We start from the raw sequence: 18,862 nt of genomic DNA, 5'->3' as shown, positions 1-18,862 counted from the left end.
AGTCCCATTTACTTCCAAGATATTAATTCCCAATCTAATGAACAGATTAGTTTTGAGGAGCAGAAGATGAAGTTAAATTTGGTATCATTAAGGCAGTATTCAAATAATTCTTTTAACACGTACTGTATCTTTGACTGGCAAGTAAATTAACCTCACTGGAATTTAGTTCCTCATCTGTATCACTTGCTGGAGTCTCTTTGCAAGTATCCTATTTAAGATTTTTGCACCTATATTCATTAGGGAGATTGGTCTATAATTTTCTTTCTCTGTTTTTGGCCTGCCCGGCTTTGGAATTAGTGCCATGTTTGTGTCATGAAAGAAGTTTGGTAGAACTGCCTCTTTGATTATTATTTCAAATAGTTTGTATAGTTTTGGAGTTAGCTGTTCTTTGAATGTTTGATAGAATTCACTGGTGAATCAGTCAGGCCCTGGGGATTTTTTCTTAGGAAGTTCTTTGATGGCCTGTTGGATTTCTTTTTCTGATATTGGATTATTTAAGAAATCTATTTCCTCTTCTGTTAGCCTAGGCAGTTTGTATTTTTGTATATATTCATCCATATCACTTAAATTGGTATATTTATTGCTATATAGATGGGCAAAATAATTTTTAATGATTGCCTTAATTTCCTCTTCATTGGAGGTGAGATGCTCATTTTCATCCTTGATGCTGTTAATTTGCCTTTCTTCTTTCCTTATTTTAATTATATTGATCAGTATTTTGTCTATTTTTTTCCATTTTTTCAAAGTACCAGCTTCCAATCTTGTTTATTAGCTCAATAGTTCTGTCACTTTCAATTTTATTAATTTCTCCCTTAATTTTTAGTATCTCTAGTTTGGTTTTCTTCTGGGGGGGTTTAATTTGTTCTTTCTAAAGTTTTTTGATTTGCATTTCCAATTCCTTGATCTCTGTCCTCCCTAACTTGTTAATATATGCACTCAAGGATATGAAATTTCCTCTAAGTACTGCCTTGGTTGCATCCCATAAGGTTTGAAAGGATGCCTCACCATTGTCATTTTACTCAACGAAATTTTTAATTGTTTCTATGATTTCTTCTCTAACTAACTGATTTTGGAGTATCATATTATTTAATTTCCAATTAATTTTTGATTTGGCTCTCCATGTACCCTTATGGATCAATATTTTTATTGCCTTGTGATCTGAAAAGGCTGCATTTATTATTTCTGCTTTTCTGCATTTGAGTGCCATGTTTCTGTGACCTAATGTATGGTCAATCTTTGTGAATGTGCCATGTGGTGCTGAGAAGAAGGTGTATTCCTTTTTGTCCCTATTTATTTTTCTCCATATGTCTATTAACTCTAATTTTTCTAAGATTTCATTCACCTCTTTTACTTCTTTCTTGTTTATTTTTTGGTTTGATTTATCTAAATTTGATAGTGGTTGGTTCAAGTCTCACACTAAGATGGTTTTACTGTCTATATCCTCCTTCAATTCTCCTAGTTTCTCTATTAAAAATTTGGGTGCTATATTATTTGGTGCATACATGTTGAGTAGTGATATTTCCTCATTGTCTATATTCCCTTTTAACAGAATATATTTACCTGCCCTATCCCTTTTGATCAGGTCTATTTGTGCTTTGGCTTTGTCAGATATCATGATTGCAACTCCTGCCTTCTTTCTATCAGTTGAAGCCCAAAAGTTCTTACTTCAAACTTTAATTCTAACCTTGTGAGTGTCAACCCACCTCATATGTGTTTCTTGAAGACAACAAATGGTAGGGTTTTGGGTTCTAAACCAATCTGCTATTTGTCTATGTTTTATGGGTGAGTTCATCCCATTCACGTTCAAAGTTATGATTGTCATTTGTGGATTTGCTGGCATTTTGATGTCTTCCCCTAATTCTGACCTTTCTTCTTTAGCTATCTCCTTTTGAACCAGTGATTTACTTTAGGTCAGTCCCCCTAGTCCCCTCCCTTGATATGCTTCCCTTTCTAGCCTCTCCCTTTTTATGCTCCGTTCCCCTCCCCCCTCTCCTTCCTTCCCTTTTTATACTCCCTTCCCCCTCCCCCTCCTTAATTTTCCTTTTTCTCTTGCCCTATTGGATAAGGTAGAATTCAGGATCCCCTGGATCTAGATGTTCTTTCCTCTCAGATTTGATTTCACTGAGAGTAAGGTTTAAGTAATTCCACTTCACACTCTCTTCCTCTCCTTCTCATATGAGAGTTCTTCCCCTCCCATTCCCATGTGTATCTTTATATGGGAAAGATTATTCTATTAAGTCCTCTCCTATTTCTTGAAGTAAATCTTAGTGTTTTCGATGTTTCCCCCACTCCCTTTTCCTTTCTTTGCTCCCACTTTCCCCAAATCTTCTTAATGCCCCAATCTTTCCCTATGCATGTTTCTTCTAACTACTCTTATGATGCATGCAATTTTTGAGAGTTACACAAAACATTTTCCCCACATATTAATATATATAATTTGATGTAAATGTAGTCCTTATAGAAGAGATTTTGACTTAAAGAAAAAGATAAAATTTATCTCCTTTTCTCTTTCTTTCATATTTACCTTTTCATGTTTCTCTTGCTTTCTGCGCTTGGATATCCAATTTTCCACTAAGTTCTGGTCTTTTCTTAGCAAATGCTTGGAAATCTTCTATTTTGTTGAATGTCCATACTTTCCCCTGGAAGTATATAGTCAGTTTTCCTGGGTAGTTGATTCTTGGTTGGCGACCCAGCTCTCTTGCCTTTCTAAATATCATTTTCCATGCTTTATGGTCTCTTAGTGTGTTAGCCACTAAGTCATATGTGATCCTTATGGGAGCCCCCCCCTATATCTGAATCTCTTCTTCTTGGCTTCTTGTAGAATTTTCTCCTTTTCTTGGAAGCTCTTGAATTTGTCAATTACATTCCTGGGGGTTGTCTTTTGGGGATTTAGTATAGAGGGTGTTCTATGAACCCTTTATATTTCTATTTTGCCCCCTTGCTCCAGAATGTGGAGGCAATTTTCTTTTATAATCTCCTGTAGAACAACATCGAGTTTATTGTTTATCTCTGGTTTTTCTGGGAGACCGATAATTTGAAGGTTATCTCTTCTTCCTCTGTTTTCCAAGTCAGTGACCTTTTCAGTGAGATATTTTATGTCTTCTTCTAACTCATTAATTTTTTGGGTTTGCTTTATTGATTCTTGCTGTTTTATGATCTCAGTTTCTTCGAGTTGCTAAATTCTGGTCGTTAGGGACTGGTTTTGCGTTTCAGCTTTGTCTGCCCTCCTATTGGATGCTTGGAGCTCTTTTTCTAATTGAGCAGTCTCATCTGTCAGACTGCTGATCTCTTTCTCCCATTTTTCTTTCCAGGTTTCCATCTTTTGTGTAAGCTCCAGTTCGAGATCTTCCAGAGCTTGTTGATAGTTTCCATTTTGGGAGGCATGTTCTGATTTTTTTTTTATTTCATCCTCATTCTCTTTTCCTTGGGTACTTCCATCATAAAAGTTTTCAATAGTCACCTTTTTCCCTTTCTTCCTAGCGGCTTGATTTTGGGCCATGTGAGGCATCCCTTTGGTGGTTTTATTCCCCTTTCCTTTTTGGTCTGGGGTCTGGGTGATATGGGCAGGTTTTCTGTGAATTTAGGTTGCCTCAGACTAGTTCTTCCCAGCCTCCGAGGTTTCTTAGAGAGCTGGGGCCCTGATCACAGCCACACTGCCAGGTGTTCACCTCCGCCCAGATAATCAGCCCGTGGTCCGCCCATGGTGTTTAGCTCCACTCAGATGTTCAGAGCAACCGCCCTGAATACAGCTCCCTAGGCGCCCTGTGCTCAAAGCAGGATTCTCCCATGAAACCACCCTGAGACATTTTTTCCTCGCAGTCCCCAGATCCCAAGGACCCTGGAGTGTCCCCCTCCCAGACAGAGACGTTCCCCACTCAATCACTGTCCTAGTGAGCTCTTCAGTAGCTCACTCTGGTTTGGTGGGGGAGGTGGGGGGGGGGAAGGGCAGCTCAGTTCATGTTTCTGTGCAAGCTTTTCCTCCGTCTTATTATAGTGTGGAAATGTTCAAACCCCATGTACCTTCGCCTCTGTGGGGTACTGGGGAGTACTGGGGAGTCCTTCTGTTCCTCCAAAGGTGATTTTTATGCTCCTTTGATGTAGTCAGTTTCGTTCGGTGCTGGGGAGAGGAAGCGTGTGGAGTCTAGATTGCAGCCATGATTACCCGGAAGTCTCTGGTATGTGTATTTAAATGAATTGTTTTCTCTATATTCTATTTCCCTTGCTGTGAAATTAAAGATTTGGTTTCAATGATCTTTAAGGTCTCTACTAGTTCTAAGGTCTTATGTGTCAATACTACATGCCTTTGAATGTAATGGGATAGTAATAATTCTTGTTCTTCCCTAGAAGACAGAGGAATCTAGAATTAAATCCATTCACATTCAGAGTTCTTATTAAGTTCTGTGTGTTGTCTTTCATTTTATTTTTTCCTTTTGATCCTGCTCTATTCCCTTTCACTGCATTCCTTGTAATGATTTTTTTCTTTTTATCACCCTCTCAGACTCCCCTCTCCCTCCAATTACTTCTCATTTCCTTGGTTTTGTTCTCCTTCTATTTCCCTGTAGGGTAAGTTGTAATTCTATATGCCAATTAATATATTTGTTTTTGCCTCTCTGAGCCAGTTAGGATGAGAATAAAGTTTAAGTGTTGCCTATCACTTCCCCTCTCTGTAATGGTTTTTCATGCCCTTTTATGTTATACAATGTACCCCATTCTGCCTCTTATTTCATTTTTCTCTCATTGAATGAGGTTGTCATATTTTTACCAAGGTCTCAGGACACAGCTTCAAGACAGGACAATCAACTATGTGCCTGATTGGATCAAGTACACAGTGAGGGGAAAAAAAAAAAAAACCTTGAGACTAACATAAGACTAAAATTTGAACTGTCCCTGACCACAGCAAGATCAGAGTGAGATCAAAAACTTATACTATGGCCTGAGGCAATTATTTAAGCTATCAGCTTCTCAAGAATTAATTGAATTAGCTGCGGGAGGAGGGTATCAGAGCTCCCAACCCCAAAGCCATCATACTATCTCCAAAAAAATAAAAATTGGCAGAAACTCAGAATATAAGCAGAATAGCATAAAGGAAGGATTGAGGCTTAGGCCCTGGGCTGGGATTCCAGACTTCACCACAGATTTGAAACCTTTGGTTTGCATTGCCTTTTACCTCTACTTACTCAGTCAGAGATTCAGATTCTGAATGTTGACTTGGGCTCAGGTTCAGAACCTAGCACAGCAAATGTGGGATGGATGTGTGTGGCTTATTCTTGGCTTGCTCTTTAATCCTTGCTATAGTCCCTCTGACTGTTCTCCCCTCTTTACCCTGTGACCCAGATGTTCTTTGCATAAATTTCAAGTCTTTTATTGAAATATATTTCTCTCTGTCTCTTTGTTCATTCTTTCAATCATGTATTCATTTTATGGCATTATTTTAATATGGGTTGGAGAGAATTCTCTTGGTCACCATCAGCTTCTGTGCTCTACTCTACTATCTTGGTTCCACCCCCTCAACTATCCATTTTCACACTATAGAAGAGAATTTACTCTAATTCTTAATTCCTTTATGTTCTTACATCTTTGGTCTTGTAAAACTAATATTTAGAAAATCACCACTCCAGGTACCTTGTTAAAGGTCCTACAATACTTAGAAAGTCCACATAAAGTCATAAATTGATCTTATCTCAGCAAAGCAAGTGTGCCCAATCTAACATCATTAGCAACCATAGGCTTTTTCTCCAGGGGCTCACAGTCCAATGCAGGAGATTATATTCAAAATATTATGTCAAAAACATATTTAGGATCTTTGGAAATAATCAACAGAGATTTCATTAGAATAACAGGAAATTGAGGGGGGGGAACTTCCTATAGAAAGTGGGATTTAAGTTGATGCATTAAATAGAATGGAAACTAAACTTTCAAGAAAAGAATCATTGTTGGCAGGCATCTAATGGGAGACTTTAACAGTGTAAGAATTAAAATTGATTTTGACTTAATATGACAGTTATAAAAATGAAATTGTGATCACCATTTATACAATATTAGCCCTTAAGTCAAAATCACTGTTAGCCACTTTATTTACAAGGTAGAAAGAGTGGGAAATGTAGGAAGAAGGTAGAGAATTGTCTAGCTTATAACCCTAAGTGCTGCTGTGGTGAAGTCCAGCTCAGAACCAGGTAAGGGTTCCCTTAAGTCCTGATATCCACATGGAAGTTGTGATAGTCTTCAGCCAGAAGTCCACCAACACAAGCCTCTTCCTTCATCTCTAGTCACTCACCCAGCAAACCTCTCCATGATAGAGTTTTGGGGATAGAATTATATGTTACATTGTAGGGCCAATATCAAAAGAATAAACATTAGGAAGGCTATCTGTGACTAACAGGCCCAGTCCAGGCTGAGCCTCTCCTGGGATAACAAACACAGACCACTATATAACAGGGACAGTTCCTTGTATTTAATTAACAAGGGAAGATAAAAACGGGATTTGGGATAACCTAAACTAAGGCCAATCTACATAAACTCACCAGATCTAAATATCTCTTCATAGAGATTTCTTCTGAGTGAATTTCCTACTCTAATCCTCCCTAATTGCCTAAGTCTCCAGTCCCTGATCTTAATTAAAATTTTCAGCTAAGCTCCTCTTAGTTGGATTTAAGGAAAGGGTCTGTATAAGGTTTTCTAGGGTCAGGAAAGGTATTGGATCCAAAAAGGATCCATTCCTGATCTCACAATCACTGCAGATGGAACAGGTTCACCAGGAACTGCCTCAATGAAATACAACAAGCAAAACAACAAGCAGGAAAGAATAGTACTAGCCACCAAGGAAATTTACTGCCACCACTTCCAGAGATGCTCCAGAGAGACACAACTAACAGACTTGGTCCCAGTCTAACCCTCCTTTAAAGTTCTAGAATCTTCCTCCTGGTCCTATGCTACTTCTCTCTGCACACTTACACATTTTCCTTATAACATCCAGCATAGAAAATTCCAGTCAAGGACAATGTGACTGCTTCTAAGAGTGTTCCCCAAGGCTGGCTCTGTGGCATTTAAAAGAGTGGGAGCCAAAAACTGTAAGAGTTAAAATGGTTGAGGTTGTAAACTGTAGTGAGAAAAATAGTGGAAGGTATAAATTGTAGTAGATATAAGAGTGGGTGAGTAAATTGTGACTGCAGAAAATATGTTTTCGCTACAGGGTCTTGTTTTAAAATCAAATATAAGGTGGTCACCAGGGAAATATTCCCAATTATGAATAATATACCCAAGTCAACTGGGTTTTATAGAGAATTAAATTAATAATACAATGAGGAATTAAAGAAAGAGAGAAAGAGTAAGAAAGGAATAAGTTTGAAGGGCCTTAATCCAACATGGCCTAGACCTGAGTCTTTAGAGAGAGAGATCAGTCAGTCTTTTATCACTCACCATAAGATCTGTTCAAGAGAGGATTCAGGGGGACAGAGTCTCCCCAGAGGGAGTTCCCCAAGCAAGGATTCTAGTGACACCAGGCCAGCTCCATCTCAGCTGACTTTACCAGCTCAATCCTCAATCTGAATGTTTCAGAATGAGTCCTTGAGAGAGACCCTTCAAGGCAGCCTTTCCCAGCTGACTGTTTTTAGAGAGAGCTTTTCATCTCCTTTTAAAGGGCATTTTCTCCTTTGTCACCTCCCCTAAATTCTTACATCTACCAATCACAGTAGATGTTTTTCAAAGGACAGACCATTCTTAGTTCACACCTAAGAAGGTGTGAACTTTTGAGTAATTCACACCAGGAAAGCTCTGAGTAAGTTTCTCAGTTCTTTGATCCTTGTAAATTCAAAAGTTGCTTGACCTTTATAGGTACTTAGCATCCCTTTGTATTAGTTCTAAAAATAGGCATGGCTTAAGAACTTTTCTGTCTTACTATAAGTATGGGTTTAAGTACTTTTCATTGTTCAGCATAGAGTTTACAACTTTATCTTCCCTTAGGGCATGCTTAAGTATGGTGAAGTAGAGTTCTCACATTCCTGATCAAGTACCTTCACTGCCCAAATGGGGTATGGTTTTAATCCAATCTTATGAAGTAGGGTCTGGGAATTTTAAGGTTCACAGCTCACCAATGCAGAATGAATCCAAGAATTTTCTTTCAGCTTGATTCATCCACTCAGAGTGAGTGAATGAATGCTAGAGCTGGCTTTTTAAAAGCAGTTTTCTTGATGTCACTTCCTGCTCCCCCACTTTACAGGAACCAATCCCAGCTTCCCAATTTGCCTAGCACTGCCCACAGGAGGGCAGTGGTCTTTGGAGGTGTGAGCTTTCTCTAGTAAGAGACTTCTGAAGTCTATTACTTAATGTTTGGCAAGGTGCTAAACAGGTGTACTTTAAGTTCTTGAGTTGATTAAATTAAAGTTTGCTTATGGATTACATTGAAAATAAACTAAAAGTGTCTAATCCTCTCTTCATAGTAGTGTGCTAATGATTCACATAATGTCTAAAGAGTTAGACAGAAATATATATTTTCATTTTTTATTACCAGGAATTAGCCTATTCCTCTCCATGACTCTTGGTAGTCAAAAATCTTGAGCTCTTTCATTCATTTGGTCTATTTTTCTCTGATATTCTTTTTTATGTTTTTGCCCTTTTATTCCTGGTACACAGCACTCAATCTCCTTATATATGTTTTACCATTCTGAAAGCAATTGGAATTCAAACAAGAGATTATTATCAGGAATAGTTGAAGAGGACATTATGGAAGAAGCTGAGTTGGTCTGGGTCTTGAAAAAAATTGTAGCATTTAGGGTTTTTTTTGGAAAATGAAATAAGTTCTAATTTACTGAAGCATCATGAGCAAAATTATCAAGTTAAACATAAGCATGCTATGTCTTTGTGTTTTCATATAATGACTAGAGGGATGAAAAGATCTGTGTTGATGACTAGTTGTTTGTTCAAATGTAATGAGGACACCTTATAGAAAGCAAGCAGAATAGAGATTTCATTTATTAGGTAACATGAGAAGTTATGATTATAAATCTACTAAATCATATAATAAAAGTGTTTTTTAAGAAGCATAATCTGGAGAGGGAAAATTCCACTAAATTGTGTATCTCTGGATGCATTGACTAAATGTATATGAATATGTATGTACACTTATAGGCAGACATGTTTGTGTGTATCAAAACATTCACATATGTATACATACACATATAATTTATTTATTAATTTGTCTATTTATTTCACATAATAGAATGATTGCTTACAACCAAGAACATATGAATATAGACTCTCAGTATCAACCTATTTCAACTCTGGGATATTAAAACATATTCCAACTATATTGTAATGAAGAAATGTTCATCTAGTCTTTGGTTGAAGATCTCTAAGAAAGGGAACCCCTTCACTTCTGGAGGTAGTACATTCTACTTTAAACAGCTTGAATTTTCAGAAAGTTTCTGCTTTCTTCAAGCATTAAGTGGTTTCTTTGCAATTTCTATCCACTGAATTTCCTTCTGCTTTCTGAGGGCAAAGAGAAGTCTAACCACTTCTCCAAGTGGCATCCCTTTAAATACTTGAAGACAGCTATTATATCCTCATTTATTATTGTTTTCTAGACTAAGTATTCAAAATTCCTTCAATCAAACCTCTTCTGTCATAGACTGATGACCTTTTACGTTCCTGTATATCTCTTTTTTTTAACAATCTCCAGGTTATCAATATTCTAAACTAAAAATAATTTTCAAAATGAAGTCCAATTATAGCTGAGTATATTGGGAATAATATCTTCATATTCCTGGAAATTGTACCTTTTTTTAATATGTCTAAGATTCCATTGTCTTTTTGGGTTTCTAATTCACATGGGTGACATTGATCTTGAAATCCACAAAAATCTTAAGAGCTTTTCCAGAATAAATGCTATTTAATCAAATTTATCCTATATTACACTTAGATTTTGGGGGAGTTCGATGAAATATTTTACATTTAAATGTAAGTTTCATAAATTGACTTCAGTTCTTTAGCCTATTAAGCCTCTTTCAATTCTGACTTTTTCTTCCATTGTGTTATCTAAGCTTTCCACTTTTATGTCTTTAAATTTGATGAGCATCCCATCTGTACCTTTTCTATATACATATTCATATTTGAATATATTCATACACATATGAGTATGCATATGTAATTTACAGATATACACATGTATGCATACTCATGTATATGCTAGTCACAAGATGCTGTACCTTCCCCAGTGTCAAATATGTGAAAGGAGGCATAGCCAAGATTTAAACTCAAGTCTTTTAATTCCAAAGCCAAAGCTACTGACCCTGTACTTCTTTTATTATGTCCTTAGTTAATATATCTACTTTTTCATAAGTGACATCTGTGGCTAATATCCTGGCCTATAAGATAGTTCTTTCACTCATCAAAGGAAACAATATTAATTATATGAGTGTGGTGAGTAATTTGGTGACATAGTAATTGTGTTCATGTATGTAAATATTTATATGAATGTAGCTATACAGATACCCAAAACACACACAAATAAAGTAGAGAAAAGGAAGAATTCATCAGACATTTTAGTGAAATAGAGAACCGAGAAATGTAGTAAGAAGAGAGGTGGAAAAAGAAATGGAGAACTGAGAAATGTAGTGAGAAGTGAGGTGGAAAAAGCTTATCATATGTTTACAGTATGAATAGTTATTTTAGTAATGACAATAGAAAGTTATTGCCACATCTGAAGAGAGGGAGAGCCTATAGAATATTTCAAAATTTCTTGATAGCAAATAAAAGGAAGGAGGCAAAATATTTCAAGTACAAAAGGGGTTAAACTTTATTAGAATCTCTAAAAAGTTGTTAATAATCAACAATTCTGGGAAAAATGAAATTATTAGTTTTAATGTGTGTACACAATTTAGAATTTTAAAATTCAGGAAAATACATAGATCACTTTTTACAGGTATTTACATATATATTTATCCCAACTGCCAAAATAAATACTTAAGGTTAGTGATTCTGTTAACCACTGCATTTCTAGTTAGAGGAAAGTATGATTGCTTACATAATCAGGCTAAAGAGTTTCTAGTAAATTGTTCTTTTGATACAACATAATGGCAGTAAGTGCAATTATCCATTTTGGGAAACTCTCCAAATAACAGTTAACATCATTTCCAATAAAAGTAGAAAAAGATTTAATAAAATAGAACTATCTCCTCAAGCAAAAAATTGGAAATTAAGGCCCCTGGGATGGAAAAACTGTGTCTATTATGAGTTGATGCTATTAGTCCTTAGCTTTGGGCATTGCACTACAATCTTTGGAACTTTTCTATCTCTACCCATATAAATATTTTATTGCAAATGCCCTCAAAGCTAGTTACTATTTATAATCAAGTTTGTACATGTACTGTCTAAAGCATATAATTGAGCAGGAGAAAATTTCTGCTAACCAAATATAGAGACGAAAGGTCAATTTGAGGTCTGTAAATTGTGACTGTAGGTTGAATATTATCATTGAAAAGAGAAAAGTAGACAAATACTTTTACCTAATCATCAGAATGAAGTTATTGTCAAAAGTCAGATTAGGCTTCCTTTAAAATTTCCTTTACATTTAAAAAATAAACACTGCCTATAATAACCTATATACAATATGCTACAGTGAAAAGAGTATTATTAGATTTAGAAACAGTGCAAATAAATTGAAAACAGGGATAGCATAATAATGCACATCTAGAGGTGGTTCATGGATCTAGTGACTTTGAGAAGTCATCTAGTCTAATCTTCATATTTTAAAATTGAGGAAAATCCAAAGCCCAAGAAAAGTTAGTGAAAGCAAACAGTTATAAAGGATGTGAGTATGGCTTTGAACCTAATTTTTTCTTATTCATGCCCCTCTCTCTTTCTGTTACCTTAGGCAGTTCACTTTACCTCTCTACGTCTCACTTTTTACATCTATAAAAAAGGTAGCTAGCTATGATGACCTCTAAGGTTCCTGCTAATTAAAAAAATATATATATATATATAATCATATCAAATTTGATTTCTAAAAATAAAATGTAATTATATTTCTTCAATCAGCAAAATCTACCTTCTTTCTCCATTTCCATCCCCAAACTTGACAAATAAAAAATAGAGAAGAAACATTTGCTAAAAATTCATATACAATACAATGCATATACATATATACATATATGCAAAACAAATTCTTATATTTGCCATATTTATAAAAAAGTCTCACTCCCCATTGAGAGTTCTTTAACTCTCTGAAGAGGTAGGTAGCATTTTCCTACCATGAATTCTTTGAAATAGTAGTCAATCATTAGTTAAATCAATAAATCTTTCAAAGTTCTTTTTCTTTGTACTATTATTACTGGATAAATTATTCTCCTTTTTCTATTGATTTCATTCAGCAGCAGTTCATATAAATCCACACAAGTTTCTCTGAAATGATTTCTTTAATCAGATGTTGAAATGTAATGTTATTTTATCAAATGTATATATCATAAACTAATCTACCATCCTCCAACTAATGAACAACCTCTCAGTTTTCAACTGTTCACCATCTCAAAAAGAGTAGATATAATTTTGCATATACTTAGTTTTAAAATGTTTTGTTTAGGGCTTAGAACTTTATTAATTCATTCTTCTTATTTAATTTCTCAGTTTTTTCCCTTTTCCCCAGTTTTAAAATTATTTTTTTGTTTTTTACTTGTTGATATGATATCAAATAATCATTTTCTGACATTTTGAGATCCTTGTTCTCTCCTTCCTACCCTCCTATTGTGTGAAGCAAAAATAAGGATACATATGAAACATGAAGTTGAAGTTTAAAATTTGTTATAGTGGCAGGGAAGACAAAGACATATATTCAGAAGGCGGCATTGTGAAAAAAAGGTATTAAAAATGATTCAAAGATATTAATTAGACCTAATCCCAACAAGAATCCAAGATGAATTAAAGAAAGAGATGAGGGGCAGAGGAAAATAATAAGGGATCTATGTTACAAAGTAAATAGAGCACTGGCTTGAAATCAGGAAAACATCTTCAATAGTTCAATTCTGATCATATACTTACTAGCTCAGTAACCCTAACTTAATCACTTAATATGTTTGTTTTAGTTCCTCATGTCTAAAATTAAAAGAAGAAAAAAAGTCAAGGCACTTCAGTATGTTTACCATGATAACTCCAATATGATGTCAAGAAGGAGACAAAACTATAATCAAATCATAGCTACAAAAGAGGAAAGATTGAGAAGCGAAATAAGAATGATTCTAAAAAATTATTTAAAAATTCAATAAATTTGTAAAAGAGACAATTTTTTTTAATTTTGTGAATTGAATTTAATTGAGGCAGAGTTGCACTAAGTTGTCAACTTTACTCTGCCATCTAGAGTCATTGATATTTTTTTTTAATTTGGTCAATTTCAAACATTATCCCTTGGTTACAAAAATCATTTTCTATTCCTCCCTCCCCTCTCCCCACCCATCCCATAGCCGACATGCAATTCCACTGGGTATTGCATGTGTCCTTGATCAGAACCTATTTTCATGTTGTTGATGTTTGAACTAAGATGTTCATTTAGAGTCTACATCCCAAATCATATCCCCTTGACCCATGTAATCAGGCAGTTGTTTTTCTTTGGTGTTTTTACTCTCACAGTTTTTCCTCTGAATGTGGATAGTGTTCTTTCTCATAGATCGCCCAAAGTTGTTCAGGATCATTGCATTGCTACTAATGGAGAAGTCCATTACATTCAATTGTATACCACAGTGTATCAGTGTCTGTGTACATTGTTCACCTGGTTCTACTCCTTTTGCATTGCATCACTTCCTGGAGGTTGTTCCAGTTACCATGGAAAACCTCCACTTTATTTTTCCTTTGAGCACAATAGTATTCCATCACCATCATATACCATAATTTTTTCAGCCATTCCCCAATTGAGGGCATCCCCTCATTTTCTAATTTTTTGCCACCACAAAGATTGCAGCTATGAATATTCTTGTACGTGTATTTTTCCTTATTACCACTTTGGGGTACAATCCCAGCAGTGCTATGGCAGGATCAAAGGGGAGACCATCATTTAGCACCCTTTGGACATAGTTCCAAATTGCCCTGCAGAATTGTTGGATCAATTCACAACTCCAACAGCAATGAATTAATGTCCCGACTTTGCCACATCCCCACCAGCATTCATTATTTCCTTTGCTGTCATGTTAGTGAATCTGCTAGGTGTCAGGTGATAACTCACAGTTGTTTTGATTTGCAGCTCTCTGATTATAAGAGATTTAGAACACATTTTCATGTGCTTATTAATAGTTTTGATTTCTTTGGCTGTGTGACAAGGAAATCACTTTTAAAAGACTGATATATATTAATTTAAGGTCGCCAAGGAATTCAGCTATGTAATTCCTTAATGAAAACTCAAGTCACCCGTCAACCTTTTATGGAGTTTTAATTACAAATAGGAGGAAGAAAGGAATTAGAGATAGAGAGATAGAGGGAGAGAGAAAGGGGAGAGAAGGGAATAGGGCTTAAATACCCCTTCTGTTTGGGCTGGGCCAAAAGGCCCAAGCCCTTAGATAGCTGGGGCAATGAAAGGAGATCAGTCCCTATTACTCACGTGACCAAAAATGGAGAAACAGTCTCCGGGGCCCCCACCTTCAGCTTCCTTCAGCGCAAGCTTCTCAGAGCACACCGCAACCACTCTGACAAACTCCTCCACCACCACCTCGAGTCTTCAGACTCCCCTATCCTTAAGGAAACCATCCAAGTTCCCTCCCATCAGTCCTCACATCTACCAATCACCTGTCCATCAATTTCCCTGTGCCAATGTAGGCTCTAGCTTAACCCAGGACCGTCCAGAGGTCTCTGGCTTTGCACATGTCTGTTGAAGGTCATATTTCCAAATAATTAAATCTTTGATCCTTTGCTACAGCCCTTTCTAAATCCTGTTAACCTGAGTAGGGTAGAGATTGGAATAATTAAATTTTGATCTAGGCTGCAGCCCTTACTCAATCCTGTTAGGACTGAATAGGGTGGAGATTGATTCCAAGTATCTCCATTGTATTAATTCTAAAATCAATCATGACTCAAAGAAATTCCTGTTCTATGCTTAAGCATAGGTCAAAGTCCTTTTCATTGTTCAGCAAAAGGTTTCTGTCCTAAAGTAATCTTAAGAAGGGAGGAAGAGGAAACTCTCATGCCAATGGGGTTCACATTCCAATAGTCAAGACCCACTATCAATAGGAAATTTTTCAAGTATGAAATTTCCCAATGGTGAAATTTCCAACATTTATAAGTCTAAGAAATTTTGAGGTTTACAGCTGAGAACTGCCTGTTCATGTCCCTTGCCCATTTATCAATTGGAGAATGGCTTGATTTTTTGTACAATTGATTTTGCTCTTTGTAAATTTGAGTAATTAGACCTTTGTAAGAGGTTTTTGTTATGAAGATTGTTTCCCAGTTTGTTATTTCCCTTTTGATTTTGGTTATGTTGGTTTTGTTTGTACAAAAACTTTTTAATTTGATTTAATCAAATTTATTTATTTTACATTTTCTGACTATTTCTAAGTCTTTATTGCTTTTAAAATCTTTCCCTTCCCATAGGTCTAACTTATATACTATTCTGTGTTCATATAATTTACTTATAGTTTCCTTCTTTATGTTCATGTCATTCACCCATTCTGAGTTTATCTTGGTGTAGGGTTTGAGATGTTGATCCAAGCCTAGTCTCTCCAACACTATCTTCCAATTTTTCCAGCAGTTTTTATCAAATAGTGGATTTTTATTCCAAAAGCTTGGATCTTTGGGCTTGTCATAGACTGTATTACTGAGGACAATTAACTCAAGTCTATTACACTGAGCCTCCTTTCTGTCTTTTAGCCAGTGCCATATTGTTTTGATGACGACTGCTTTATAGTATAGTTTGAGATCTGGTACTATAAGGCCACCTTCCTTTGCATTTTTTTAAATTATTTCCCTGGATATCCTTGATCCTTGAACTTTGTTATGGATTTTTTTCTAATTCAGTAGAAAAGGTTTTTGGAAGTTTGATGGGTATGGCACTAAATAAACAGATAAGTTTGGGTAAGATGGTCATTTTTATTATGTTAGCTCATCTTACCCATGAGCAGTTTATGTTTTTCCAATTGCTCAGATGTAGTTTTACTTGGGTAGAAAGTGTTTTGTAGTTGTGTTCATATAATTTCTGTGTTTGTCTTGGCAGATAGATTCCTAAGTATTTTATATTGTCTTGGGTGATTTTGAATGGAATTTCTCTCTCTAATTCCTGCTGCTGAGATGTGTTGTAGATATATAGAAAGGCTGATGACTTATGTGGGTTTATTTTGTATCCTGCAACTTTGCTAAAGTTGTTGATGATTTCCACTAGCTTTTTAGTTGATTCTTAGGGTTCTTTAAGTAGACTATCATATCATTTGCAAAGAGTGATAACTTGGTCTCTTCATTGCCAATTTTAATACCTTCAAGTTCTTTTTCTTCTCTAATTGCTACTGTTAGTGTTTCTAGAACAATGTTACATAAGAGAGGTGATAACGGGCATCCTTGTTTCACTCCTGAACTTATTGGGAATGAATCTAGTTTATCCCCATTGCAGATGATGTGGGCTAATGGTTTTAGATGGATACTATTTATTATTTTTAGGAAAGATCCTTCTATTCCTATACATTCTAGTGTTTTCAAAAGGAATTAGTGTTGTATTTTGTCAAAGGCTTTTTCTGCATCTATTGAGATAATCATTTGATTTTTGTCAGTTTGCTTGCTAATATGGTCAATTTTGTGGATGGTTTTCCTAATATTGAACCATCCTTGTGTTCCTGATATAAATCCCACCTAGTCATAGTGAATAACCCTTGTGATGACTTGCTGGAGTGTTTTTGCTAGTATCTTATTTAAGATTTTTCCATCTATGTACATTAAGGAGATTGGTCTATGGTTTTCTTTCTCTGTTTTTGACCTGTCTGGCTTTGGAATAAATACCATATTTGTGTCATAAAAGGAATTTTATAGAACTCCCTCTTTGCTTATTATGTCAAATAGTTTGTATAGTATTGGGGTTAGCTGTTCTTTGAATGTCTGATCGAATTCACTTACTTGTAAATCCATCAGGCCCTGGGGATTTTTTCTTATGGAGTTCTTTAATGGCTTGTTCAATTTCTTTTTCTGATATGGGATTATTTAAGAATTCTATTTCTTCTGCTAATCTAGGCAGTTTATATTTTTCTAAATATTCATCCATATCACCAAATTGGCATATTCATTGCCATTTATTTGGGTTAAATAGTTTTTTTATTGATTGCCTTAATTTCCTCTTCATTGTAGGTGAGTTCTCCCTTTTAATCTATAGTACTGTTAATTTGGTTTTCTTCTTTCCTTTCTTATTAGATTGACTAGTACTCTGTGTATTTTTTTTTTGCTTTTTGAAAATACCAGATTCTAGTCTTATTTATTAATTCAATAGTTCTATAACTTTCAATTTTATTAATTTCTCCCTTAACTTTTAAGATCACTAAGTTGATTTTCTTCTGGGGGGATTTAATTTGTTTGCTTTCAAGTTTTTTGATTTGTATGTCCAATTCATTGACCTCTGCCCTCCCTAATTTGTTAATATATGAAATCAATACATTCTCCACTGAGCACCCCTTTGACTGCATCCCATAGAGTTTGAAAGGATGTCTCATCACTGTCATTTTCTTCAATGAACTTATTACTTGTTTCTATGATTTGTTCTCTAACCAATTTCTGAGAATCATATTATTTAATTTCCAATTAATTTTTGATTTGACTCTCCATGTATCCTTACTGATCATTATTTTTATTGCCTTATGATCTGAAAAGGTTGCATTTATTATTTCTGCTTTTCTGAATTTGTATGCCATGTTTTTATGATGTAGTATATAGTCAATATTTGTGAATGTATAATGTGCTGATGAAAAGAAGGTGTATTCCTTTTTGTCCCTATTTATTTTACTCCTCATATATATTAACCCTAATTTTCTATGATTTAATTCATTCTTTTACCTCTTTCTTATTCATTTTTTTATTTGATTTATCTAAATTTGAAAGTGGTAGCTTCAGGTATCCCACTAGCGTAGTTTTACTATCTATTTCCTCTTTCAATTCTACTAGTTTTTCCTTTAGAATTTTAGATGCTATACTATTTGGTGCATACATGTTGATTAGTGATATTTTCTCATTGTCTAAATTCTCTTTTATCAGGATGTATTTACCTTCCCTAACCCTTTTAATTGGTCTGTTTTTACTTTGGCTTTGTCAGATATCATGATTGCAACTCCTTTCTTCTTTCTATCAGTTGAGACCCAATAGGTCTGGCTCCAACTTTTAATTCTGACCTTATGAGTATCTATCCACCTCATGTGTGTTTCTGGTAGACAACATATGATAGAATTTTGGATTCGAATCCACTCTCCTATTTGTCTATGTTTTATGGGTGAGTTCATTCCATTCACATTCAATGTTATGATTGTCACTTGTGAGTTCCCTGGCATTTCCATATGATCTCCTACTTCTGTCCTTTCTTCTTTTGCTATATCCTTTTAAACCAGTGGTTTACTTTTAATCAATCCCCATAATCCCCTCCCTTGATATGCTTCCCTTTCTGGTTCCTCCCTTTTTGTTCCCTTCTTGTTTTTTTAAGGATCTCTTAAGTTCCCTCCCCCCTCTCCTTCCCTCCATTTTTGTACTCCCTCCCCCACACCCCCTTTAGTTTTCCCTTCTCACTTACCCTGTAGGATAAGATAGAATTCAAGATCCCAATGGATCTAGATGCTCTTCCCTCTCAGGACTGATTTCACCTGGAGTAATGCTCAAGTATTACATAATAACACTCTTTTCTTCTCTTTCTTATAAGAGTATTCTTCCCCTCCCCTTT

The sequence above is a fragment of the Monodelphis domestica genome, chromosome 3 (assembly GCF_027887165.1).
Source record: "Monodelphis domestica isolate mMonDom1 chromosome 3, mMonDom1.pri, whole genome shotgun sequence".
Taxonomy (NCBI): Eukaryota; Metazoa; Chordata; class Mammalia; order Didelphimorphia; family Didelphidae; genus Monodelphis; species Monodelphis domestica.
Note: the sequence above shows the minus strand (reverse complement) of the source record.